Below are 26,191 nucleotides of genomic sequence, written 5' to 3' on the forward strand. Positions count from 1 at the left end.
GAGTGATGGAGCAGCTGTGGAGGATTTGCACCCACCACTGTCTGCCCAGTGTGCCAGCAAGGAATTGATTTGTGCGAGCAGAAGGTAACTGTGACCCTCCAAGCTCTGTCAAGGTTGTTGGGGAAGCAAGTCCCATCAGGGTCTGGGGAGGATTACGTCAGCTGGCTGCACTGTCAGGAGATTCAGACCTCTGATTTGCAAAGCTTAATAAATATTTAGTTCGTGTTTTATGCTGAGTTGGGAAGTACGGGGGCTGAGTGTGACAATGGCTTCCTCTGATGCTGTTTATCTGACCTGCCACTGGAGTATTGTATGAATGGAAATGCTGTCAGGATTAGAGAGGGCGTCAGTGCTACACTGTGTTGTGGTGCTCTGCCGACTGAGGTCTGCAAGGAGACATTCTCCCCACAACCCACTAAGGTTTCCACTCCATCTCTCTCTGTGTTTCTCTCACAGGGAGTCAGCAGGAAGAGGGGACAGTTTCAAACTTCCCTTTGGCTAAATTCTGTCTCATTTCACTCACTGCTGCTCACAGTCACCCTCTAGCATTTTTCCATTAGGCTGCAATGCAGCGTGCACTGGTTATAATGGGAGCATCTGTGCTCCCAGCATTTGTATTTTCTTTCCAGCGATTGCATTAAGTATGGGGGAGGGATGGCAGAGAATGGTGCATGGCATATTTATGTGGAGGAAGCAAAATGGCAATGCAGAAATTAGACTACTCTCAATGCTCCTTTACAGTAGAGAGGTTACAGGAGCTTGTGGCTGAGCACAGGATGCTGGAATGGACACAAACCAAGATGTCTCTCATATGGCCCAGAACACATATTCAGAAGCAGTTCCTCTCTGGTGTTTACCTTTTTCTTCTTTCACTGTCCGCTTTGCCCTTTGCAGGATGTGGTGCCCAGGTAACCTGGTTTCTCAGATAATGAGAGCTAAAGTATGATAGATGGTGTTTGATTGGGAAGTTCATCCCTTTTTCAGTAACCAATTGTCCACAAATACTAAAGGCAGTTTTAAGTGAAGAAGAGCTTGCACATTACTTAACTAGCAAGGCATTTTAGAGCCGGTGCCTCTGTCCTTTGCTGACACTTCCAGACAAGAGGGAACTGCAGAGCTTGTGATGGGAGGGGGAGCAGCTGGCGTGTAGAACATGAGCAGAATATAAGCATCTGGATGAGAGGGATGTCAGGTCAGAACAGACCCTGCTGCTGCAGGGACTCGCTGGCGGCTAGAAGAGGCACAGAGAGGAAGCTGGTGCCATTCTGCACTGCTGCTCTGCAGGCTCTTAAATTATTCAGGTAATAATGGTATCCATATGTGCTTGGTGAACCCACCAGATATCAAGGTATTGGAATGAGGCAAGCAACGTTTAAAACCTTGCAGCATTCAGAAATCTGTTTCAGGAGCAAGCTCCTTCAGGCTGTGCCCTATCCTCAGCGCCTGGTCCCCTGCGCTGTGTGGAGCACCCCAGGTGTCTGCCCAAGCAGGGCAATTGCTGTGCGCAGTGAGTGAGCCCTGCCCAGAGCAAGCACCTTCAGGAGGATGTGAGGCAAAGGATGATGCCCCTTGTGACAGTCCTGTGCTTGATAGCATGTGGGGCTCGGTTAATTCATGGTAGGAAGCTGCTTCTGGTGTGCTGCAGCTGAGGTACAGCAAGCTAGATTTGAGCTCAAAGGAAAGCAGCTTTACAGAGAGCTAAATTTAGAAGTTTAGTCTGAATTATGCTAATTTGTTTTAATTGTCTAAGTATGTCAAGGTTCTTCAGAAATATACCCTCTCTTTGCTGGCCTGGGAAGGTGCAGCTTCACTGGGGGCGTGATGGAAGGATAGGTCAAGGATTGCAGACATTACTGTGTTCCCTGTCCTACTTATATCTCTGTAGCAGTCCTCACCTTCAGCTCTCAAAATGCCATGAGGTTAGGTTCTGAAAACGTTAGCCCTGGACTGGATAGACTAGCCTTGTTAAAATCTAAGATGTGTAGAGGGCAGCCTCCTGGACACAGGGAAGTTCCTGATACATCTCTATAAAGGGACTGCTCAGCATGGCAGGACTAACTGAAAATTCACATTTCCTTTCACAGATGAACTATGTCATGTTTTGAGCCACAGTGCTGCAAACAGCAGCAAGCTCCCTTCCTATTTGCAAACCAAATTTTGCTGAGTGGCTGAAACATTAAGCCAGAGCCATATATTTCTTTGCAGGGGCTGCAAATGTAGGGGACTGTGTTAAATCTAGGGCTTCAGAATGTTGCAGCCTCAGTGAAAAATCTTCAGCAGAAACAAAGCAGCAGGTATTCACCGAAGTGTCTTGGAAGGTGGAGGGAGAGAATGCAGCAGCAGGAGAGCATTTAGGAAACAGATGAGGTTTCTAAATTTATACAGGGATGAGGGAAGAGGGAGAGAGAGTGCGCATGTGTGTGTGTGTCTATGTGTCTGTGTCTGTCCAGGTCATTGAGAAGGCTTCTGTTAAAGCAAAAAGGTACTGCAGCAAAACAACAAGTAGAAATGATGGTTACAGTCATTTACTGCTTTGTGGTAACAGGACTTCTCAGGGCCTGCAGGATACGTTCATGTGTATATTATGGATATCTTATATGGGAAATGCAGAGAACAGAGTGCTGAAATCCTTTGCAGAATATAAACTGTGTTAGATTTTTAACTCATCTGATAGTCCCTGCAAAGGACTAATAAATATTTCCACCTTTCTACAGTGTAATTTGTTCAGAAAACAAAGGCTTCCAGATAATCTACAGGAAAAACAGTGTACTCAGAGTCCATTTAGTTTTGTCATGATGCCATGCCTGGAAGGGGAGCACTGTGTTTTTCCCAGGACTTGCTGAGAACAGCACAAAGCAAAGAATAAGATAAATGTTATGAGAATGTGCTGTTTTGGTGGGTGACATAGACAGGTGTGGGGTGAGTTGAGGACAGTTTCAGCTTTAACAGTGTGCTTCCTGGCTTGCACTGAGCATCTCTGAGCACATGAAAGAGGCTGCCCCTTTCCGTGGATGGCTCTGTGAACATTGTGCAGGTATCTTGCTGCTGTCTGTGGGCAGCAAAGGCACCAGACTGTCAGTATGACTGCCCCATCTAGATCTTGTTCCAGCTCTGCCCCCCTGTCGTCTGGCGTATTCATGGACCCTGAGGCAGTACAGATGCCTGGCATCCTAGTGCACTGGATGGAGTACACTCTGAGGGTCTGTCATCTATTTTAAACAACAATCTGGGAAAGAGAAGAGGGGAGTGTCTGTGCCATCACCTCTCAGCGAGTAAGCTGTCTACTTGGTGCTCTGACTGAACCAGCCTGTGCTCACACAGAGTCTGAGAGCCTTGCCTTGGGCAAGTGTTGTGGGAAATGCTGTGCTAGATGTTCTAGGCATTTGACCCTTCCATCTCCAAACGTGCTGCAATTAAACTCAACGTCTTCTAAGACACTACTTCAGCTCGCTCTCCCTCCTCTGTCTCCAGCGGAGGGCTTTGCCTCTCAGACTTGAGCACCGTGTCCTGGTGCACACACATTCCTCTGTTCAGAGAGGGTGGCTCTGCTGAGCAGTAGGTACTAATTTCTTCAGTAGCCTAGCTCTGTGTTGTCACTTGCAGCGTAATTTTTGTTAATGGCACTCAGAGACCTTGAAGTCTCTTGTGCAAATAGAGAGGTCCTGGGCAATGCCAAAATGCATATGCCATCAACCTGATAGCTGCTGTCATCTAGCAGTCTTCTGGGTAAAGTGCTCGTGAGGTCCTTGTGGAGAGGTTGTCATGCTGCTTCCTGAAACATGTCTTGGCTGCACTGCTGGAGCTACTTGTCAGCTCTGCTGCACAGCTGGCTTCTGATTTAGGAGTTTGCAAAGAAAGAGTTTGTTACGCTGGTGCTATGGATGGACATTGAAAATCACTGGCTTTGTTATTGGAACTGAAGAATCTGAAACAAGCGATTCCATTTTGCTCTGTAGTTCTCTATAATCTTGCAAAAACAAAGTTAAGCTGGTGTTACCAGTGCATGGAAAGTTTCAGAAACTACCATCCTTTCCAACACCTTGTATTAGTTAGCTGGGAGAAGAATCTTACCATGCAACACATCAAGACTGTGAAACTGTATTGCAGTACAAGGCAAATTCTTACAAGTCAGTTGTTGCTCTTTTTGCAGGTGTCACACAAGCTGTAGGGATGGAGCAAAGAAATGGGTGCTTTGGGCTGTATCTTTCTTCCAGCAGATAGTATCTGCCAGAGCTTTAGGCAGAGATGAGATAGATGCCAACTGAGCTGTTTCTTGCATTCCTCTGCATGGGGAGGGAGGGGAAGGAATAAAAGGGGTCTGCCTGGGAATCAGCTCTACTCTGTTGATGACTGCTATGAGCTTTTACTCAGCTTTCTCCTGTATTTGTTACAGCTTGCGCTGTAATTGCATGCATGCCTCTTCCATTTCTAGGTTCTTACTCTGATATTTGAATCAGTAATATTGTTCTGAAAATGATTTCCATGGTTTTGCTTACAGGAGTAAATAATGTGTTTTTAAATAAGATGCTAAACTTCAATAATCCTATTTCTATGGCTTGGAAATCTCTGCATGGAGTTCCTTTTCAGCTCTTTCTTCCCCCCCCCCCCCCCCCGCCTTCATTTGCCTTGTGGTGGATGAAAGTGCTCAAGTTGGCAGTGGGCTTGGGGAGTGGTGTGTGTGGGATGGTGATGTGCTAGGGAGCTCTCAGCAAGGGAAAACTTACCTAATTGGCTTTTGATGTTCGACTTGCTTTTCCTGTAGTGGGGAGGGTTATGGTTCCACTTCCTCCATCTTTAATGCTGAAACAGAAGTTACATCTGTGGGTCAGTGTCTTTGGCATGGCAGTATTTCAGCTCTTGAGCAAGAGATGACTGCACAGAGTCTGTATTTGGCCTTGCAGGCTATAATTTTCTAAGCTCTTCCCTTCTTCAGATCCTTTTCTGGCAGAATTAGCTCAGCTCACAGGGACAGTAGATTTGGTCCAAGCAAGAATTGCTCGGTGAAGCGTGGAATGGCAGCTCTCTTCATGCGCAGGTTGGACGTGCCACTGAATTGATGCATAGCAATGTGCTCCTGTTAAAGAGTAACATGATGGTCAGCAGGCTGACCCCTTTCTGTACATACTAGGAAAAATGCTTCCTGTCAAGACTGCTGTCAAATGGCTGCCGTGCTGAGATTGCAGTAAGAGGAGCTGCAGTATCACAGGACAAAAGTATAAAATATCTGCTGCCCATCAGTACTGTATCAGCAAAACTTCTCACAACTTGTGAACTCATCCCTGTCAATGGTGAGATATGCCTCAGACCTGCCAGAGGAGTGCTCCGTGGCCAGCAGTAGCACAAGACATAAACAAATTCACCCTCCCTCTGTCCAAAATGTGAGGCAGCAGTGTTCAATGCCTCCTGACAACATAGCAGCAGGGATCAGCAGCACCTCCACAGGGGGACTCTTGACACACTGCATAGCACCACCATCAGCAGCAGCAGAGGGGACAGTGGTTCTGCCTTTCTTGTACTGCCCAGACATGGTGGGTAAGTTGCAGACACTGGGGCAGAGGAGCTGGCATCTTTCACTAATTCACTTTGCTTGAAAGTCATGCTTTGGAGCTGAGAGTACCGTGAGGATGCACAGAGCGAGCTGATCCAGAGGCTATGCTCACCACTGCTGTAGTGAAGCAACTTCCTTACGGAGTTGGGAGATCAGGTCCATTCACTGGGAAGGGGCATTGCACATTAGGTATTGTAGTCTGCACAGACTTCATCTCTGCGGAGGTGTTTTGCCCATTTGCTGGAAATAAATGCAGTGTTGTATACAGAGAAAGACAAAGGAGAGTGCCCAGTAATATTGCATGAACCCGTAGTTTGTTCTTGACAGAAAGAATCTATTGCAACCTACTGTGAGAAAAAAAGGAGCTCAGCAGATGAGGAAGCTTCAGAATTTCCTTCATTGTTCGTGTGAGATTTCTGGGGAAACAAACAAACAAACAAAAAACAACAACAACAAAGCAACTAATGTGCTTTTTGTCCTCTTTCTGGAGCTGCAGCCACTGCAGTTATTAGCTTCCTGCCCTCCAGCTGTCTGCTCTTTACTGCCAACTGCTGAGCTTTGCCAGCAGGTCACCAGGATAATGCTAGGCTTATTTAGTGAAGAAAGGTACCTCGAAAATATGCATAAATCATGCTTATGTTTAAATTAAGAGAGATATGTGACATGCCAGTGATGTGATTAGGAGCTGGCAGGAAACAGTAGAGATTTCTGGGGTTGGGTGCCCCACCATGAAAATAAGGACCTAACTTTGGCTGTGGCTTTGAAGATCAGTATGAGCAAACATGCATACAAACTTGTTGCTTGGAGGACATCATGCCTCTGAAGAGGTACTAAGGGTTGCAGAGAGGTGGGAGAGCAGGCTACAGAGCTGGAGGCTTCCAGCAGGACCAGGTTCCAAAACATGGTCAGCAGCTAATGCAGCAAAGCAGCTGTAATGAAACCATTGTGCTGTTATGTCTGCCACAGTGCTTTGGCATCCTGGCCAAAATGTGCTTCCCAGTCTCCATCCGAGGGCAGGTGAAAATGGGTCCTCTTTTGAAAAGAACTTGAGGAAGCCAACAGAGGAGATAATCGATAGGATTTTCTTTACTATTTAATTAAATTCACAGGCATGCACAGCCAGAGTATTCAATGTAAAATAGGTACTTAGACTCCCCCCATACTCCATGAAGTTAAAAGGAGGAAATCTAAAGGTTTTAGGTTGAACTGCCTTTGTGAGCCTTGTAGCCAGCATCTCTTGCAGTTGCTGTCAGAGATCCTGTGATGTTTGTGTGTGTGTGTGTGGACTGACTCCTCTGTCCTGCCAAAATCCTTCTCAAGCAATTGCTTTCTGCTTCCTTCAGTTCCTTGTTTCTCTGGTTCCTTGAGTCCTCCTTAGCATTTCTGTGGTCTGCTAAAGGCTGCCTTTTCTTACACTGGTTATAGGCACATTGGTTTAGCGGAGGGTGAACAAATGTAGGGAAAACTTTGCAGTTGTGGAGTAGGCTGTGGGCTGAGTCATCAAAATGAAAGCGGTGGAAATGGAAGAGTGCAGGACATAGATGTTATCTCTGTAGGAGATTAGGTTTCTGTCTTTCATGTTGCAAAGCATATTCTGTTAGAAGTCTAGCATAAAAAACACTGAAATAAATAAAATCGTCCTCTGTGCCCCCACATTTCAAGGCTTCTTGGATTGTACTGAGCCACCATAACCTGCTAGGTGAGCAAGGGCACATGGGGTGTAGGGGCTAGTGCCTAAAATTTCCTGGCACTGACAGCATTGGTTTCATGCAAAGACCCAGGTAATCCTAGTGGTAAGTGCTACAAGGGTGTTCATCTCTGAAGGTACGCAAAATTGTGCAGTTCTTTTTGAGCTTCGAGGTGCCCTTGCAGTGCAGGGGATCTCTGAGAGCTGCTGGAGAGGGGATCAAACTGCCTGCTTCTCTTGTGGTTTGCACAGCCTATTTGTCATGTGGAATTACTTCCTCCTCCTCAGCCTGTGATGCAATGGGAGATGGGGATAGCATTATGCCGCATGTTAGCTGGCTCTGCTGGTGCTTCCCTGGCCTGTAGAAGCCCCAACAGGTTCCCCAGCTGCTCTGCGGCCAGTATTCTGTGCGCTCAGCTCCCAGCGCTTGCTGTCGGCACCGGTAGCCGGGAGTAACAGCATCTTATTTTTGAATCATTTAGGGGGGGATTTTTTATTAATAACCCAAATTACCCCGTGAAACTGCAGCTTCTCTGATGTTAAATATTAAAGTCCACTAAGTGGGTGAGCCGGCACAGAGAACAGCATGCTGGTGACAACTGGCACTGGTGGGGCCACCAGTGTGCGTCCATCCTCCCTCGGTGGAGAGCCCTCCATTGTCAGGGCAGCCAGGTGCTCCCCCACACAGCTCCCCGTCTTCCCAACGGCATTTTGCATGCTTTAAACAGATCAGCACATCAAAGGCTGGCAGATCCTGTCTCTGGCGTTGCCATGGCAGCAGCAGCTGAGAGGATTTGGATGTTTCTGGGGCGGGATTGCGTTGCTGGGTGCGTTGGGGCAGAAGAGGACTGCTGTCCATGCACCTGCATCCCTGTCCTCACAGACACGAGTGTGCACGGAGCTTTCTCACTGTGTAAGGGGCCACTCTGCCTTGGCTTAGGGGTGCTGTGATACCTCCAAACTGCCCACCTCAGCTCCCTGCAGTCTGGTAGAGAAGAATGCTGTGCCACATGTGAAGTAGGTCGGCTGAATACACCCTTAAAAATGCTTGCTTCTCTCCGCTGGCTCTACAGGGAGCAGAGAGGTCTGCCTCAGGAGCTGGCCCTGCAGGTGCTTAATGCTGTTACAGTGAGGCCGCCCTCTGGGTGCCTTCCTCAGGGCCTTCCTCTGTGCCTTGCAGCTCCACACGTGCTGGTGCAGGGGATTTCCAGGAGTGGGCACAAAGCTGAGCTTTGAACACTGTGGAAAACATGACATTGGTCTGGGCAGCATGCTGCAGCAGCGTGATCCAGGGGTCTGCTGCTGGGCCTCAATGTTAGTCTATTGAGCTGTGTTTCATTAGCAGAATGCCTAATCCTCCTTACCAGGTGCTGCAATTGCTCCCAGGAATTCAGCACTCCCTTGTGAACACCTCTCTCAGGTGCTCCTGGCCTCTCCAGCCAATGTCTGCTGAGGGGGCAGGAACACATATGTGACTTATTCTGATGCACCCATAGCAAATGTTCTTTGGGTAACAATGGCTGGCACTCAGAAACAGCTGGCTGGTGTGGTGAAGAAAATCAGGTAATTTCAGTCACCCGGCCTGCTGCTTATGCTAGGCAGCCAGCTGTTGGGCCAGTGGCCTCAGTGCTGTTGGACACTGCATTCTTTGGGAGATTATGAGATGGTGGTAGTATGCTGTAACATGGTTTGTGGTGGGTATGTTATCATTGTCAAGTTTCTTTGCAATCATCTGAATTAATTGCAAACTCGTCTGCAACAAAAGATGCTTTCTGTTTTCATTGCCTCTAAGTGCACAGTATTCTCTGCTTCCCCTAGGCTAGGCTAGACTCCCTGATGGGGCTGGGGACCCCAGTGCTCCTCCAGGCATGGACATTCCAACAGATGATATATATTTTCTCTGTAGTATCTCTAAAAAATGCTCTTGGATTGCAGAAGCACTTCTGTTGCCCATCTTTGAGAATCAAGTGACATTCCTGTCTCCAGAGGGCTTCCTTAACACTAACTGTGGCCTATTAAAGAGGCTCGCCTTAGGGCGTAACTGGACTTTTTCAAGAGCAATTTCCTGCAAAAGGTCTAACTGAGAATCTGGAGTATGTCTGGTCTGCGCATGCAGGATCCACTCTCAGGAGCACCATATTGTAGTATGTTGCAGTATTTTCCCAGACTGAATTTACTTTCTCATAGTTCTGACCTGCATCTTCAGGTACAAGACAGAAGAGCTGGGGTGCACATCAAAAAAGTCAGAAGGCAGACAAAAGGATGCTGTTGAGCAAAGACCATGGAATTCGTTATAATAAATTCCATTTTCTCTTTGTGCATTTACCCTGAAGTAACTCTGTGCTGAGTCTGCTGTCAGGCTGCGGGAGACCTGTGGGAGAACAAAACCTGATTTGTTCTGCAGCGTGGAATCACAGGAGCTCTTTGGTGTTCTTTGCTGCCTCCTGGGTGGGGACTTACCAGTGCCTCTTCCCTAAAATCTGCCCGGTCCTCTTCTGCAATGCAGAGCTGGATGCTGGATGGTGAACAAAGCCTGCCTTTCACTGCTGACCTGCACACATTTTCCAGAGTTTAGAGCAGGGTAAACTGATCCAGAAACCATTATTCTCTGGGCCTGTTTTTTCTCCCTTTCATTTCTTACCTGTGCTTTAGTTCCCTTTCTGTAAAATGGGGGTAGCTGAGGGAACATGTTCAGTCTGGCCTGCTCCACTGGCTCAGGAGAGGATTAAAACGAGCATGTGTGTGACATCCTTGCTGACCACCCTGCATGGGGTCTCCTTCACTCACAGGTGTGTGTGTGGGGGGTTCTCAGCGTGGGCTGCAGGCCAGCGACATCAGGAGCAGCTCTTGCCTTCCTGAGAGCAGCCCGCTCCCCGTGCCTGTGATGACAGCATCTCGCCACTGGGAGAGCAGTGAGGGGGAACAAGCAGATGGCTTCAGGCTACCTCCTGCATTTCTACTAGGTCCTTGCTGCTACCCTGCACCCACCTAGGCAAGCAAATCTTTTGCGCTTGGTGGAGCAATTGGAAGGGTCTTGGTACTGATACTCCTGGAGGCCAACTTTGCCTCTGGCGATGCTGAATTAGACTTGCTGAATGTCTCATCCGGGGGAATTTCCAGTAAGCATGACTCCGAGAGCCAAGCCTGCTATCCTGAAGTACCCACAGCACAGAGACTTCAGGACACATCCTGGTCTGTCTGATGCACGATCTGTCTGAAATAAATCTCAAAAGGTGTGAATCCTTCCTGGGGTAGCCAGGAGGGATGTGGACAAAGGTGTGCCCAGAAATCTGTATGTATACTTTTATAGGCACTTTAGGCTGCAGAGCAAGTATGAACAGTGAGGAAGCTGCCTTGGGAAAGGCTACAGAGGGGTTGTCTTTGCAGAGAAGGGTTTTGTGAGTTTGCACATGATGAGAGAAACTGGTTATGTGGGAGCTCTGTGACTTCCAAACAAGAGTTGAGGCTCATAGGATGTGGGTTTGTGGGAGACATTTTGGAAAAGAGCTGTCTGTGGCACATGGGGGCTAGCAGCGGTGTGGATACCTGAGTGCTGCAGCACAGAGGTCCAGCCTTCCCAGTGCTGCGGCTCTTGTTACACTGAGATGTAGGTAAATGAGTCATTGTGAAGCTGTTGCAAATATAACAGGGCTGGTTCATGGCTGCTGTGCTGCAGAGTGCACAGCTGATGTGCCCAGTGGTAGGACAGTTTTGTCTGTACCTGTGCTGTGGTAATGGTGACTGCTAGAGGCTTTATCCAATTGGGAGATTTTGAGTTGCAGGTGTGTGGTGGGCACCTTTAAGAGCAGAGATGGAGGGTGTATGGTTTGTTCAGATCCCATGCTCCAGAGGAGGATTCATCTAGCCCATGAAGAGGAGCAGTTGCACCGATGTTCTGCAGGTGGCAAGGGAAGTTCTCTTCCAGCAGTAAACACTTGCACATCTCTGGTAAGGTAGCTGACAGAGCTTTGAGGGGCAAAGTTTTACTGCTGAGGCCAGGGAAAAGTGCTGATACTGCAGGCATTCATTGAGAAATGTCCACAGGGAGGAATAAAATATTTGATCTCCTTCACTTTTAGAACAATGGTGAGGCGCTCATTAGCTCTGTTAGGTCAGTGGAGCTCTGTCCTCACTCTTATTCTACAGAATTGCTCCCTTTCCAAAGTAGTGTATGAGTGAGTATTTCTGGGACTCTGGGACTCTGCTTCTCTCATCCAGAGGCATCTTATGTAATTGAATTAGACCTTAGGAAAAGCTACTGTGAGATGAAATCATCCTAAATGCTGATCAGTGAGAACAGAGCTGTGGGCATACAACAGAAATGTGCACATCTCTTCTGAATCATTCATTAATTACCCTTAAATGGAATTCATGAGGTTCAAGATTTCAAGTGTTTTTTCCGCAGATCTGACAAACTGTTCTTCAGAGCATTGCAGTAACTGGAGAAAGGTGCAGGCTGTTGTACTGTGAGCAGGGTGCTCTGGTGTGGGCTGTTGTCCTTGCTGTAACGTTCAGACCATGTTGTCCAGGCCTGTCAAGGGTGTTCAGGAAATGAATGAATCAACGGTATCTGGAACAGCTAGCTAGTCATGCAAGGGGATCAGCAAAGGGATAGGTTTCTGACGTCTTGGATGTCTGTATGAGATGTCTGTATGTGACTCTGGTAAGGAGCAGGAGCATGCAGTTGCACTCCAGACCTCAGGGAAGCCATGCACCTTGCCTGCAGAGACGCAGCTGACTCCTATGGCTGCTAATTGCTAGGTGTGTAATCCATAATCTGTAGGTGTATGGGGCCGAGCAGGAAAATTTTTCCAACTGCTTCCTTTGTTTGCAACTTCCTGTGATGTTTTAAAACATGGCCTTAAGCTCAGATACTTACATATGAAGTGCTTCATATATTATAGTTTGGGAAACAGGAAAAAACAATGGTTTACCACCTTCTTCCCTCTCAGAAGTCCCATTAAGATAGATTCATGCTGTACAATTATTATCTCTACATACATCACAGGCTGGCTGCTGGGAAGGGGGACTGCCCATGTAGGGCAGCTCTGTGCCAGGATGAGCATGCTAATCTTGCCACAGTCCCCTTAGACATCACCTTTAGAAGGAAGAGGAGTGACCTTGTGAGTGTGGAGTTTGCTTTTGAAGGAACACGAGGCTCAGAGAACCTGGGAGAAGAGTTAATGATTTTTTTTTCCTTTCGTTTTACATGGGAACCAGAAGAGCAGGGACAAGTCCTGCTCTGTGAGCTGCTGCAGTATAAATATTTCACCATAATCTCAATGGCCCTTCCTGAACAATCCCCATGAGCAAATTAGTGACAAACAGATTTTGCTAACACTTTATAGTTTTTGCAGATATTCTTGGCAATGCCTATTATGGACTTTGTTGTTGATGGCACAACCCAGTCAATATTGCTCATCCAGCTCCCAGGAGGGGATGTCTAAAGACCCAGATCAATTAGAGAGATGCAAAGAATGGAGGTTTCCCATGACTCATTTTTCTGTGATTATACTTTGACTCGGTAACCACCACTTTGTGGTAACCTGCAGCACAGCACCGCCACTGTCACAGATGTTGCCTACAGATGGCTGGTCTACGCTTGTAATTCCACCAATTTTCTTGCTGATCCTCGTTTTATTTTTGCCCAGTTGCACTCAATGTCTGTCCAGAGAAAAAAGCTGAACAAATTTCAGCTGACTGTGGTGTGAATACTGACTGGAATTAATTTAAATTTTGGTGCAAGCCTTCCTACCTTGTTACTGATATTTGAGCCCTTCCTCAAACTATGGAGAATTTATGTGTCAAATCACAGGTGTACAGCTTGTTTTGTTTCTTGCTGTGAATATCAAATGGAGACTTCTTCCACTCCTCCACTCTCCCCTGTGAGCTCTGTGCAGAGCCCTGGACACCTGTCAAGCCACTGCAGAAGCAGGTGACAGGATTGAATACACCACAGAGTGCCTGGTGGTCGAAGGTTTTTCTTGCTGGTACAAGCTCAGAAGAAAATAATTTGAGAAATCAAAAGGGAAGAGATTTACAGAAATGGTTTATATCTTCTGTCAAATTGCTTGAGCTGACGCGACTGAGCAAGAAGATCTTGGTGCAGACCATGGCATCTAGGTACACTGCAGACCTCAAAGACCAAGTAACTGCTGAGAGTAAATGTGCAGTGAAAGGTCTTGCTTTCCCCCTCAATGCTTAGCAGCAGTGCAGAAAATTTCTCTGCAAAAGTAGCAGAGTGCAGCTTGCCAGGTAGGGACTGTGCGTTCATCTGCTCTCACAGGATGTCAGTCTGTGCTGCCTCCAGGCATGCACTACAGCCAAATGCTGGATCTCTCTCAATCTTGAGATCCCCAAGTAGGCGTAACACTTAGGTATCTCAGTGGATCTGTAATCTTGCAGTTATAGCAGGGTCGGTGGATCCAATAGGATCAATAGCTGGGCTTGATTAGCTGCAGCTAATATGGGTCTTGTTGTGTCTTTCAGATTGGTACCTGCCTAAGTGAAAGCAGAAACTTGCACCATAAGCAGTAATTAAGAAGTGATTTGCCCTTGGCCCCTGTAGTGGGCATAATGCTAAACTGACTTCCCAGAGCTGGGATTTTTTAGATTCAGGCTGAGTTAGGTGGTACTCTTTGCTCTCTAGAACTGTCCGGTCTCTAGCAGGGGGGAAAAAAATGACGACGGTGGATGTTAATCCTTTGGTCCTTTGGGCAAGATGTCTTCTGGTCTAGTGGATGGGGGAGCTGAACACAGAAGTTCCTGAACACTTTCCATCTGAGAAATATTCTCCTTTGCAGCCAGGATAGCACATGGTCCATGAGTATTCCTTTTCTGTGAATAAGTGTAAATAAGATAAATTGGTGTGATAAAATTTTCGGTTGCATTGCCTGGCTCATCCAAATGAGGAGCAAAAAGAACACCTTATGACTCATATCATGAGATGCCAAAGGGGTACATGCAGTGAAGCTTTCTGTCTGCTCGGTATCAGTGTAGTGAGGGACAAGGGCTGTGTAAACTTCCTGATTTCAGGCTTAGACTGTTAACCTCTCCAAGAACTAAACTGTGGTTATAATGGCAATAGGCAGTTATCTCTTGGAGTGAGACAGCAGTCTGCTTCATCTCTGAAATCACGCCTTTGGAGGCAACTGTGCATTGTTCAAGAAACTTAACGTGAAGAAGATCTTTTCAATTTAAATTTCTGTATTTCCATTGTGAATCCCACAGCTCAAACAGTTCTGAACCGATGGAAAACAATGAAAGGGTTTCTTAGATCAGGGGTATAATGGGGAGAGATTTCCTATGCCTATTAGCTGCTGAGCTTTGCAAACCCAGTCCATTGGTTTTCTTGCAGTTTTTCATCTGTCCCATGCTTCTGGGTACCAGTTTTTAGACTGATCTGGGGACAAGTATTTGTAAACTGGCCTCCCCCTCCCACCCCCAGCGCTGCTTGTTCTCTCTCTCTCACACACACGCAAAGGGATGGAGAGGCAACCAGCGTGAGAGCAAGGCCTGGAAAATCTGTGCATAGCAAATCATTGTCCCTCTTCCACCACATAACATCGCATAGTTCCTCCTCTGATGGAAAGCTGAAGAACAGGTGTCAGTGTGGACCTTCCATGTCCTTCCTCTGGCTCATGACTGATGATTCCAGCACTATGGAAGCTGAGGAATTGGCTGTCTGAGAGGTGAGGCACCAGCAGCTCCCATGGACTTTCTGTGAAATTACGTATCACCATGCCAGAAACAACAAATGCCATGGGGAAGCAAGTCTCAGCCTTGCTGTGCTCAGAGGACTGCCTGCTCTGAACATCAGAGTGCCTAGCTCAGCACTGCAGAGCACTGTTATCTGCTTATTTATGCTGGTATCACAACTATTCTCTCTTAACAGGAGGAAGCAGCCTGACAGTGGCACTGATTTTCATCACAATTCTGCTTGCGTGAAGCTGGGTACCTTCCATTACCTACAGCTGGGCAGCAGTAACAGAATTGCTAAGGATTTAAATTATTCATCTTCTGCTGACTCAGCTTTAAAATTGCATTCTTGTTTCCTAAGGTAACAGCTCGTTACCGGAACCAGGGAGCCTGGCTGCTCCGTGGACTCTCAGCAGGTGACAGGAGCACTGGGAGCGCTGTCCTTTGTAAGAGACAGGGGACATGCAGCAGGGTGAACCCTGGCACACCCTTGTCCTTGCTCCAGGAGGGCGCAGCAAGAGAGGAGCAGCTCCCTTCAGCAACTTCAGCCCTGGACCTGTCCTGGCATTGTTTCTCAAACTGCTGAATGCAGAAAAGGCTGTACCTCATTCTCTGAGCAAAAGCAGCATGCAGTTTTCTCCAAGCATTGAAGCCCACTGTTGAAGAGAGGTATTTACTCTTCCCCAAGGCAATGTGTTTAAGACGATCTGCTGTCTGACGCACTCCCTGTTCCCTTATATGAAAGGAAAAAAACAGCTGAGGATGGACTGGCAGCAGCCTCTGGTGCCTGGAGATCACTTCTCTGGTTACATGGAAGATAACAAGGCAGAGGAAGGAGCCTTGCATTCCTTCACAGCTACATCATAGTGCAGCTGAAGAGCTTCTCCAAAGGCTCTCAGGGAAAGGTCAGTGGCAGGACTTTGTATCTTGAAAAAAAAGAACACAGAAAACCCTCTGTATGTGAAGGAGTAGTTATCTATAGAGATCTCATCCTCCTAGTTGCTGACAGGGTGCTTCCCTCCACCCCACCTCTGTCTGCATTTGGTGCTGGAATTTAATCTTAGGTATAAACCTGTAATGCACTAGGACTGCTGTGTGCTGTCACAGGAGCTGTCTCAGGACCAGAGAGGGAGAAATTATTTTTCCTGTGTATGACATACTACAACATCAGGGGAACAGCACTTAAGACAATACTGGAACCCTGGCTGGTAAAAAAATCCCCTGAAGCCCATGGGGGTGCACAGAGTGGCACAAAAGGGAGTTGACAGCTATTATTCGCTGTAACTCTCAGCTGCTTTTTCTCAACATGGGTTTGCTCTTTCTTAGAGAGTGTTTCCGTTGTGTCCTTTGTAAATCTTTTCCTTTTTCAGAGCTCTGATTGAGCTCTGTATTAGCTCTTGTGGGGGCAACACAGCTATGACTTGTACAATCTCAGAGGCCTTTAAGGAGATATTTATATACTCAGATGTCACTAAGGAGAAGGCATGGTGTAAAATCCTAAGGAATGAGCAATCTGGCCAGTCTCAGTTCATGGTCTGAAGACAGGTAAGTGTTAAGGAATTGCCTGAGACCTTAGTCTCTTGAAGTGTTTTCATAGAAATGAAAGGAGCTTTTGGGATTAAGTGCTATTTGTTTATTAGAGCTGTATTCATTAATTTTCACGCTCTTCTGGGCTCTGATTTCTCAGGCAGGATTGTGCCCATACTTCTGTTTTCTCCATAAGTGCTAGCTGTGTCGAAGATGTTACTGTTAGGTGTAACAGGCAAGGTGACAGTGACAGAATGCTAGTAAAGCGAGTTGCTCAAGAGTATTAGTTTTCAGAACTGATGCATGCAACTCGCCTGTCTGCGAACATATAGGGAGAACCTCAGAAATGCCTCAGCTGCGGTGGTAATGAGTGAGGTGAGACCTCGTAGATGGATCAGTGTGAAGTGTTCAGAAGAGTATGATTAATGAGTGACTGCAATTGATGTAGCAAAGAGTTCTAAGAGTTTTAAGTGTCTCTAAGTTCCCTTAGAGATGGAGCCTGCACCAGCTCTACAACCAGCTGAGAAAATAAATGGTTATCAGTGTATTGCACGCTTCAAGGCAAACCGCTGTGCTCTTCCCCTTCTTCAGGGCAGGGAGTGAGCAGGCATGTGCCTGCCACCTCTCAGGATACTGCTCATTCCTGCTCTTTGCAATACCCTTCACCTCTAGAACTATGGAGATATGACTGGTCATGGAGTTAACCCTTGGGCTCCATACAGTTGCCTAAAGACAGGTATCTTGTGCCATGCAACATGCCATCCCATGGGTCTGCTGTGGTCCTGAACCTGCCAGCCTGCGTGGATGACCCAGACAGCCTGGGCTACCTCTTGCTGCCTTTCCTGAGGTATGACACAGGTGGTGGAGGGCTGCTTGCAGGCAGAGCTCCAGGTCTCAGTGCAGCAGCAAAGCGTTTGTGGCTTGTCCAGGCTTGCCAGGGCAATGCCTGGTGGTAGTTCTTCTCTGTCCCTTAGAAAAGCTCTGGGAAAAACAAACATCCTTGCGAGGGGCTCTTGGATTTAGGCACTTTCCTCATTTCTCCTGGCTGCGGAGAGGCTCTGCCTCAATGTTGGGGACCTAGGGCAATTCCTTCTCAGCACCCAAAGCACCCTGTGGTTACTGTCCCTGTCCCTGCAGCACCTGCAGCTGTTCCTTGCTCTGCACACAGTCTCAGGGGACTTGTTCCACACACAGGTGGAGAGGTCTCACAGGGACTTTTGCACTGTTCTTCCCGGAAGTGCGGTATGAGGTAACCCCAGGTGGACCGAAGGGCACAGGTCTCATTTCTAGGGCTTTGTCAAGTGTGCATGGTACCTGGTGGCAGCACGTCCTGCAGGAAGTTTGCATTATTCTGAGCCAGCAACTCCTGATTGGCTCAAGAGCCCTGGCTGGTAAGATTCTGTCTTCAGAGTGCAGAGGACTCGTATTTGCATTCATGACATACAGTTACGCAGGGGCAAAAAACAGCAGGATCTGAGACATTGATGATGTTAGCCTGTAGGTTCAGAGCAGCAACACTTTTTAGAGCAAATGCAGTGTCCCATCCAGAAGTTACATTGCCCATCATTGTGATAATTAACATTTGAGCTCTCCCTGAACTGGAGGTAGAGTCTGTTATAGGTCAAACACCTGAGGGATCCTAGGCTTCCAGGGAAGTACTGAATTGCACTAGACAAAGGGAAGGTGTTCTCGTTAGACTGAGATAACGACTATTCTTTGCTGTAATGCTTCAACCTGGCCTTTGCTCAGTATAAAAATCTTAGTTTCTACATAATGCAAAACATTTTTCTGTCCTAACAGGCTCTCTTGATCTACTTTTCCTGCTTCAGCTGGTATAAGCTTTCCCAGTGGTGGGCTGGGCTGTTTTATAGGAATTCCGTAGGGGGATGCAGCTGGCAGAGCTGGTTTTGTTCTCCTGGCAGCTGCAAGTGTCACAAGCTCTATTTATCTGTATGCTGCCCAGGTCCTTGCAGGCGTGATCAGCTCATGGCCTCACTGGATGGCCCCATTGCAGAAAGCGCCTTGGCCTTCTTGAACCTGTAATTGGCAAAAAGGACCTGGTGAATGGTAGCTAGAAATAGAAACCAAGCTGTGCAGCTCTCCGCCACTGCCCCAGTGCTTTGTGGAGGCTGCCCAGTTTAGCATCTTGACCCCAAATGGGGTGGGAAAGCACTAGCAGAAGGATGCATCCTGCCACCCAGGAGTGCCAGGTGAGCATCCTGTGGTGCTCTGTGCTGTCACCCCGGGCCTGAGCACAAGGAGAGGGTGGGAAGGGAGTGGTCTCCAGGAGGTCTGTTCCTTTGGACGATCGGTGTGACTCCCTTGCATGTCTTTCAGAGAGGGCATGCACCAACCACTGTGGACCCCTTGCCTTCTTGCTGCAAGCAAGGATCTCCTGAAGGGATGCTGGAGCAGGAGTCTGCTGCGCAGGTAGAAGGGGGGAAGGGGCGCGTTCATTGTGTTGCAGTGGGCCCCAGGCCCTACAAAGGGCCTGGAGCTGCTGTCACTAGACCTCATCTGCCACATCAGTTCCATCTCAGCGTCCCTCACTTTGGGACTGTGCCCCAGCCAAGGTCCGCAGAGACCAGTGGACTGTCCAGGCTCCTCTGCTAACTGCCTCCAGCCCAGCCTGCTTTGTGCAGCACAAACCAAGAGACAGTGTGGTTCAGGCCACAGCATTGTTTCATTTTGCGGTGTATTTCTGAAGTTCCATCTTCCCTTGTGCTGTTTGAAGAACAGGGTTCGTGCACACGGGCTCTTCCCTGTTTACAGCCCGCAGGCATGTTTATGAGGTGTGCCTGAGGCATGGCGAGCGGTGTCCAGCCTGGCAGCTCTGGCCCAGCCACGATGCAGAGCAGCCTGTAATCTCCAGGCTGCAGACAGGAGCCTCCTGCCTTGCTGGCATGCTGGCAGGCACGTGAGAGGTGAGATAGGGTGCAGGCCTCCTGTTGATAAAACTCTTCTGGGCTGGCTGCTCACACTTGGTTTGGCTGCAGCATTCAGTGTAAGTGGACTGATCAGACCTGCAGACCCTGGCTGTCCAGGGCAAGCTGACTCTCCTGCAGCGATGCCATGCCTGCATTACCTGAGGGTGAGTACTTGGGCAGTCCTAGGCATGGTAATGGGCTCGCTGGGCAGCACTGGGGGAGAGGAATCAGGTCAGCTCTGAGTGGTTTTTTGCACAAAGGAGTTTAGATATATCCTGGTTGGGAATATGGATTTAAGTCTAGTCCAGAGGAAAAGGTTCCCAAAAGATGGCAGCCTAAATGGGCCACAGAATGGCAGAATAGGTTTGCTGCCCTTCCTAGGTAGCTGGGAGCTTGCCTAAGGTCATGCTGGGATTCAGTGGCAGAGCCTGGCATTGAGTCCAGAATTCCTAGGTCCCCCTGGTGCTGTACTCACCTTGTCCTTCTCACTGCTGTTTTGCTGGGAGATGTGAAGTGCCCACTAGGGGTTGCTTTGTTTGTTTTTTTTTCTTGCTCAATTTTAATGGTACATGTTGATTTCTGTGTTTATCAGCTTTCTTTTTTTACCCACCCGAAGCTCTGGGACAGGTGCACAGGATGACGTTTCTTTCTAGGCACAGTGCTGCACTAGCTCTGCTGAGGAGCAGGTGGCTGTGCTGCCACAGCTTTTACTCGCATGTCCTCACCAGGGATCAACTGGCAGTGATCTACTGCCAGGCTTGTGCTTCAGGTGCTTTCCTGTTGGTGCTTTCTTCCCTGCATGGCTTCCGGAGGCTGCACCCCAAGCGCTGGCCAGGCCAGTCTGGCTGCACACTGCTAGCAGTAAATCTCCTGCAGCCGTGGCACACAAGGTGTGCCTTTGTCCCTGGCTTGTATCAGATGGGCTCAAAGCATGTCCCCATGTTCCCCCTTTCACTGGCAGTGTTTGTTGCACATACCTGCCTGAGCCATGTCATGGTCCAGGAGGGCAGTGCGTTAGGAAAGTAGGAGATAAAAAGCAGTCACAGTGCTGCCGCATCTCTCTCACCAGCTGTAAGTGCTGTTATGTTGTAAGAAGAGGTGTAGTTCCTGAGCAACAAGCTCTGATGTATTGTCTTCAGTCACAGTCTATGTATTTTCTGATGAGGTAAAAATAGCTTTTCTTTTTCAGGATGTGCAGAGAGCAGAGGCTCCTGCTAATATCAAAGGAGTGTGACAGCTTTCCCCTGGGTGCACCTCACCCCAGCTGGCAGGAGCAGTAGCTGTGCTAGCTCTTGCCTTGCTTTGGCTCTGTGTGAGAGGGACAATGTTCTGTTCTCCAGCTCCCTGTTTGGATATCTGGACCAGCCCCTGTTACTCTCTCCACTCAGTGCTGCTGGACCCAGCGCTGTACTTCATTGGGAAGTGGTGCTTTGCAAAGGGCAGAACAAAATCTTGATGCTACTGCTTAGAAAATCCATTAGTAGTAGGTGGTAACTGACAGACAGGCTTTCATAGAGCTGCAGGCTGTAGCACCGGGGAATCCTTATCAGAAGGATCAGTCTGCTATGAAGGGGCAGCTCCCAAGTCCTTGTTCATTGCAGATTAAGCTGCTTCTGATATACACCCTCCTCCAGTCCTGAACCTTTTCCAGCTTCAGCAGCTATCAAAGGGGATCTGTGAGGGGGGAGGGAAGGAGCTAGCACAGATGCTGTCTGCACCTGGACATGCTCAGCAGGGACAGAGTTAACCGTGGCCCTGAACTGCACCACCAGTGACAGTCCAGAACATCTCTTCTGTTAAGACTGAATAAAAATGGGCTTTCCAAAAGCTAGTTAGTTATGATTCTGTAAAGATGGAGGACTGTGCATAATAAATGGGCCAGGTGACTGCACCTGAAAACTTGCCTCCTCTTTACTACCTTCCAAGCTCAAACTAATAGACAAGTTGCCTCCCTTCTCACAAACCTGGCAGGGGCCCTCTTTCCTTTACTTTGGGATTTCTGCTCTGCCAGTTGTGCTGAGTTCTCTTTCAGCTCTAACAGCCCCCTTGCTGCAGGAACACGCGCAGAGTTCTTGCTTTCTGCATGGTCAGATTCTCCTGCTTGCAAGATGATTGTGCCCCCACCCCTGCACTCTTGTCACTGGGGGTCTCTGCTGCCGTTACCAGCCATTGGCCTGTGATGATCTGTTGAACAGTGGTATGTGCCCTAGGGAGGCCTGGGGTGTTGTGAAATCACCACTCAGAGGAAAGGAACATGGACAAAGGGTTTATTCAGGGTTTTGCATGAAATGAGAGGAAGCTCGTGTGGTAGGTGCTTTCCAGGGATGACCTCTTGGTATCTTGACTCTCATTAGTCCTATTAAAGTCTGCGGTCCTGCCCTAAATCATGTGGCCAGGGGTGAGGATGGTGAGAGAATAGGTTTTGGGCTTATATCCTTTTATCTGATGAGCTTTCCCAAGGCTTTTGCTTTTCCCTTTTATCTGGGTTTGCAGTATGTGCCTGGTAGCCTCTTCTCTGTGCTCCTCTGGCAGCCTGCCTGAGGCTTTGCTCCGATGGCTTCTCTGAAGATGCTGTGCTCTGCTGAATGCTTTCTTCCACCCAGAAGGCAGAAACCTGACAGCAGGTTTTGTATCCACTGCGGACACCACTGGGAGTGTCAAGCTTCTGTGAATGCAGATAGGGAAGAAAGTTCCTGTACAGCAGACAGTGCGGTTTCTGTTTCTGGGCATTCTGAGTTGAATCCCTGATTCAAATTTCCTGATCTTCCCTGATCTTAGAGAGATCGTAGGATCCATCTCTGACTGCGCTTAATCTTAGCAACTGTTTTAATTTGCAGGACTGACTCCCATCTGATGAGAAGAGCTCTAGGTTATCACCTGGAATCAGCTGGTTTAAGTCAAAACACTTTGTTTCAGCAGGCAGTGGGAAGGGCCAGTGGATCCTAGCAGCCTCTAACTGGGCAGGGCTTCTCTTCGGGGACTGCTGGAGTCATGGGCTTGTTGGAAAGGGTGCCCAGTCCCTTTCTCTGAGCATCTTTGGCCATGTCTGCAGCAGGACATGGGCCCAAGCAGTCCCATCAATCTGCATGCACATCCTTGCAGTGAAAGGGTCCCACCTCCTCTGGAGCTCCCCAGCAAGCAGCCAGCTCAGCCCCTGCCTCCTGCTGGGTGCTGAATAAACAATGAAGGATTAGCAGTCCCTGCCCAGGCTGCCTTGTCGCTCCAGCAGAAGACTTGTAGACAGGAGAGACAAGTGGGTAGACAGGGTTAAGAGGGCAGTGTAGCAGGATGCACGTGTGCCTTTTGCCAGTCTCGAACAGCATGGCAACTTGCTTCTTGCCTGTTTCCTTGTGGCCCAGAAAACACGGTGACAGCAGCATCAGCTTCTGAACTCATTTGCACTTGGGAATCATCTATGTGCAGCATTTAACAGCCTGTACTGAGCGGGTTCCTGACAGATGTGGCCACCTTTCACAGAAGGAGGCAATGTTGATACCCTCCCTTCCTTTATCAGCGATATGCAGAAGGAGCTGGTGGAGCTCCTCCCAGGGTGGGAGTGAGAACGATGGCACTGCCAGAAGAGATTAGAGCAGGGCTCCAACTGTGGACAGAAGACAAACAAAGCACGATTACTGAACCTCTGGCTGCAGCCCTTGAAATCCAGCCTGAACCTCTGGTTTGGCAGAACATCCACTTTGCATATTGCCTTAGGCACAGCTACAATGCAAGGGCTTTGGTCAGGCCCAGGCTGCTGTTGGAGTGAAGAGGCACTAGGGGCTGGGACATCCCTCTGGTGGCAGTGATGTACCACAGGGCAGGGCTTTGCAGGCAGGGAAGGCATCTGCAAATAGGGACTGGGGAAGCCTGCTGTCAGGGCCAGGAGAGAGAAAGGGAAAAGATTGTTTGCCAGGAGACAAGGGGAGCTGTTGCCTGAAAGAGAAAGGGAAGGGGAGAGGAAAAGCACAGCCTGCTGCACTGTGCTTATTTTTACTTTAGGTCTTGAACATTTTGCAAAGTCCAGATCTGAGGACTTCTGCCTCTGGGAACTGCTGTAAGCAGCAGCCTGCCACTTCACAGCTTGAACATCCACAAGTCTGTAGCACACAACACTTATGTGTGGGATTTAGCAGTTGTGAAAGAGTGCAAGAAGTACACAATGACAAATAAGTAAGTTTATCTTCTCCCCTTGGAATAACTCCTTCTTGGAAAATTGCTGGGAAAGCAAAGGAGAGTGGAAAGAAACACTACAAACAACAAAAAAGGAAAACCACTGGGGGCATTCTTTGCATCTGGAAGCAGTTGCTGCACATCCTGGGGTACATGGATAGCAAGAGACTGTGTGTGTGTGTGTGTGTGCGCGCGCGCGCAGCAATATGTGCACAGATACCAAGTGGGTGCATGTGGTGTGCCTGTGCTACACTTTGTGCTCATCTGTGGATTGTGACTGTGCAATGTGAGCGCATCTGCATTTAGGTGCATTTGTGTTGTGCTGGCTGGGATGTGTGCGCATCTTTTTGATACGCACATATGCTTATGTCCGTAGGGTCTCTGCATTTCTTGCTGTCACTGCTCCTTTTTGTCAAAAAAGGAGAGGGCAGTGACCCAATATATGCTTAAGTTCCCTTCCTAATCTTGTTCTGTCAGGCTGTCTGTGACACCCCAAAGTACCATGAGCTGTTGTGAAATAGTTCCCCTGAGTGAAAGGTGGGTAATTACGGTGTGCACAGGGACTTTGGGAAGGCAACATGACTGCAGGTCTCTTCCCTCTGCTTTTGCCATCAGAGCTGAGCTCCCCCTTCTCTGGCTGCCTGTGCCACCTGGCTGCTGGTGTCTGGCACCCTGTAGTTCTCTGCGCTTCCCTGAGCGGTGCGTGCTGGTCCCAGTGAGCAGGAGGGTATTCGCTCTGAAGCACCCAAGCCTGAGCCCATCAGGAAGGGTCCCACCACCCCTCTGCTTCAGGGCGGGTGTTACCTGTGAGATGCCGGGCTCCTGGGCATGTCTGTGGGGCTGCTTGTTGTTGCCCTTCCCAAGGTGCTCTCTGCAGCTCTGACCTGCTCCCTGTGCTTGGCAGCAGGCATCTGCTTTCTGCAGGCAGCTTGCTATTAAATATCCTGTCTGACATGATAATGGAGAGAAAATGAACAAATTCCATTAGCGGCTGGCGATCCCTGCAGGGTCTGTGTTGTAGCAAGGAGTAAGATGGTATTTTTAGAGAGAATGCAATGTAACTTACTGGCTCTCTCAAAGCTGGGGAGTAGATAACCAAGGAGGGGGAGAGGGGACACCAGGCTCAGGTTTCAGCTGAGGTGCCGGACTATGGCAGCACGAAAGGGCAGGTCCCGTCCAGACGTGGCTGTGAGTATACAATGCACTTCTCCTTCGTGCACAAACCTCTGCTTTGCTTTTCTGCTTGCTTCCTGCTTGTGGTCTCCGCTGCTGGGCGTGCTGGGGCTTTGGGAGCCCCTTTGCTGCCAGAGCCTGTCAAGTCTTACCATTTTAATCTTCGCAGCTCCATGTGTGTCCTGTGGGTGGGAGAGTCTGGCTGAGCTGTGCTTTGAACTTCCAAGGGGGTTGCTTCCAAAGGTCCGTGCTGTAGCTGGTGTGCCTGCAGCATAGCTGGGGTCCTGACCTGAGATGCAGAGGCTTCCAGCAGGGTCTGAAGTTGGAAAAGCTTTTTGCACTCAACCTGTTGGTTGAAGCTGTCAGTGTTTCCTCACTGGGATCCAGGCACCAATGTGCACTTCTAAGGGCAGTGCCGGCACTGCCCTCTGCCTTTTACAGCAGATCAGCATGAACAAGCAGAGAGCGCTGAGGTGCCACGGTATGTCTCCTCTGTGCTTGCAGCCCTCCACAGAGCTGGCAGCCCTGATGTGTATTTGAGGGCTCCTCCCAGACGGGCAGGGCTCTCCTCTGGGGTGGCAGCACACAGTGCCAGCTGGCTGAGGGCATGCCTGTTGCACGTGTTCCCCGGCACGCAGAGGCTGCGCGCCGGCACGGGGCATGGCAGCACTGCCCTCCTCCACCTGTCCCTTTGTCCTGGACAGGGCCGTGGCACCCAGCCACCGCTTGTGGGAGCCACAGCTGGGTCCTGCGTGGGGGACCAGGACACCCTGTCTGTGGGCCTTCCTTCTTCGGGGGGGTAGCAGGGCAGTGGACCCTGCCATGGGCTGCATCTCCGGGTCGGAAGGTGAGAGCAGAAAGGATGGAGGAGGGCAGGAGGCAGCCAAGTGGTGCTGCTCCGCTTTCCAAGTTGGAATGACTGAGGCTGGGAGGACAGGGGTCCTGAACCCACCTCCTGCACCATCCTGCCTAGGTCTGCCACCAGCGCTGTCCTCAGGCTGCGCTGCTTCCTGCGCCTGTCCCAGGAGCTCACTAACCCTGGATGCTCCTCCACAGCTGGGCTGTGGTTGCTGAAGGGTGGCTAGTTCTGACAGGACATATGCTCACATAGCACAGGAGGTCCCTTGGTGACTCCAGCATGAGTGGTAAGAAAGGGGCTCTGATTTTCTAACAGAACGGAGGGCAGGGGAGTGTGTCCTGCTGCCATGCAACAGATGTCTCATGGCTCTGTGCTGCAGAGAGCCCTTTGGGCTGGACCTAGCAGGCAGTCACCAGCTCATGGTTCCAGCCACACAGAGCTGTCACTGCATCTCCACCCTGTAGTTATCCAGCTTTTGGTGAGCTATCTCGTGGTCTTCGTTTGCTGCCTTAACCGCTAAATAGTTTTGCTCAAAGTATTGCTGCATCTTGCCTGAGGTGGCTGTCTTAGTGGTGCAGGGAAGCACTGCCTTGTTGCAATTTTCC

At 49.0% G+C, this 26,191-nt stretch overlaps 1 protein-coding gene across 1 annotated transcript in view; it reads left to right on the forward strand.

The window, feature by feature from the left end:
• The window catches only part of ANK1 (ankyrin 1), a 60,101-nt gene that overhangs the window by 7,165 nt on the left and 26,745 nt on the right, over positions 1 to 26,191 (forward strand). The window lies entirely within an intron of this gene.

Source organism: Cygnus atratus, chromosome 27 (assembly GCF_013377495.2).
Source record: "Cygnus atratus isolate AKBS03 ecotype Queensland, Australia chromosome 27, CAtr_DNAZoo_HiC_assembly, whole genome shotgun sequence".
Lineage (NCBI taxonomy): Eukaryota > Metazoa > Chordata > Aves > Anseriformes > Anatidae > Cygnus > Cygnus atratus.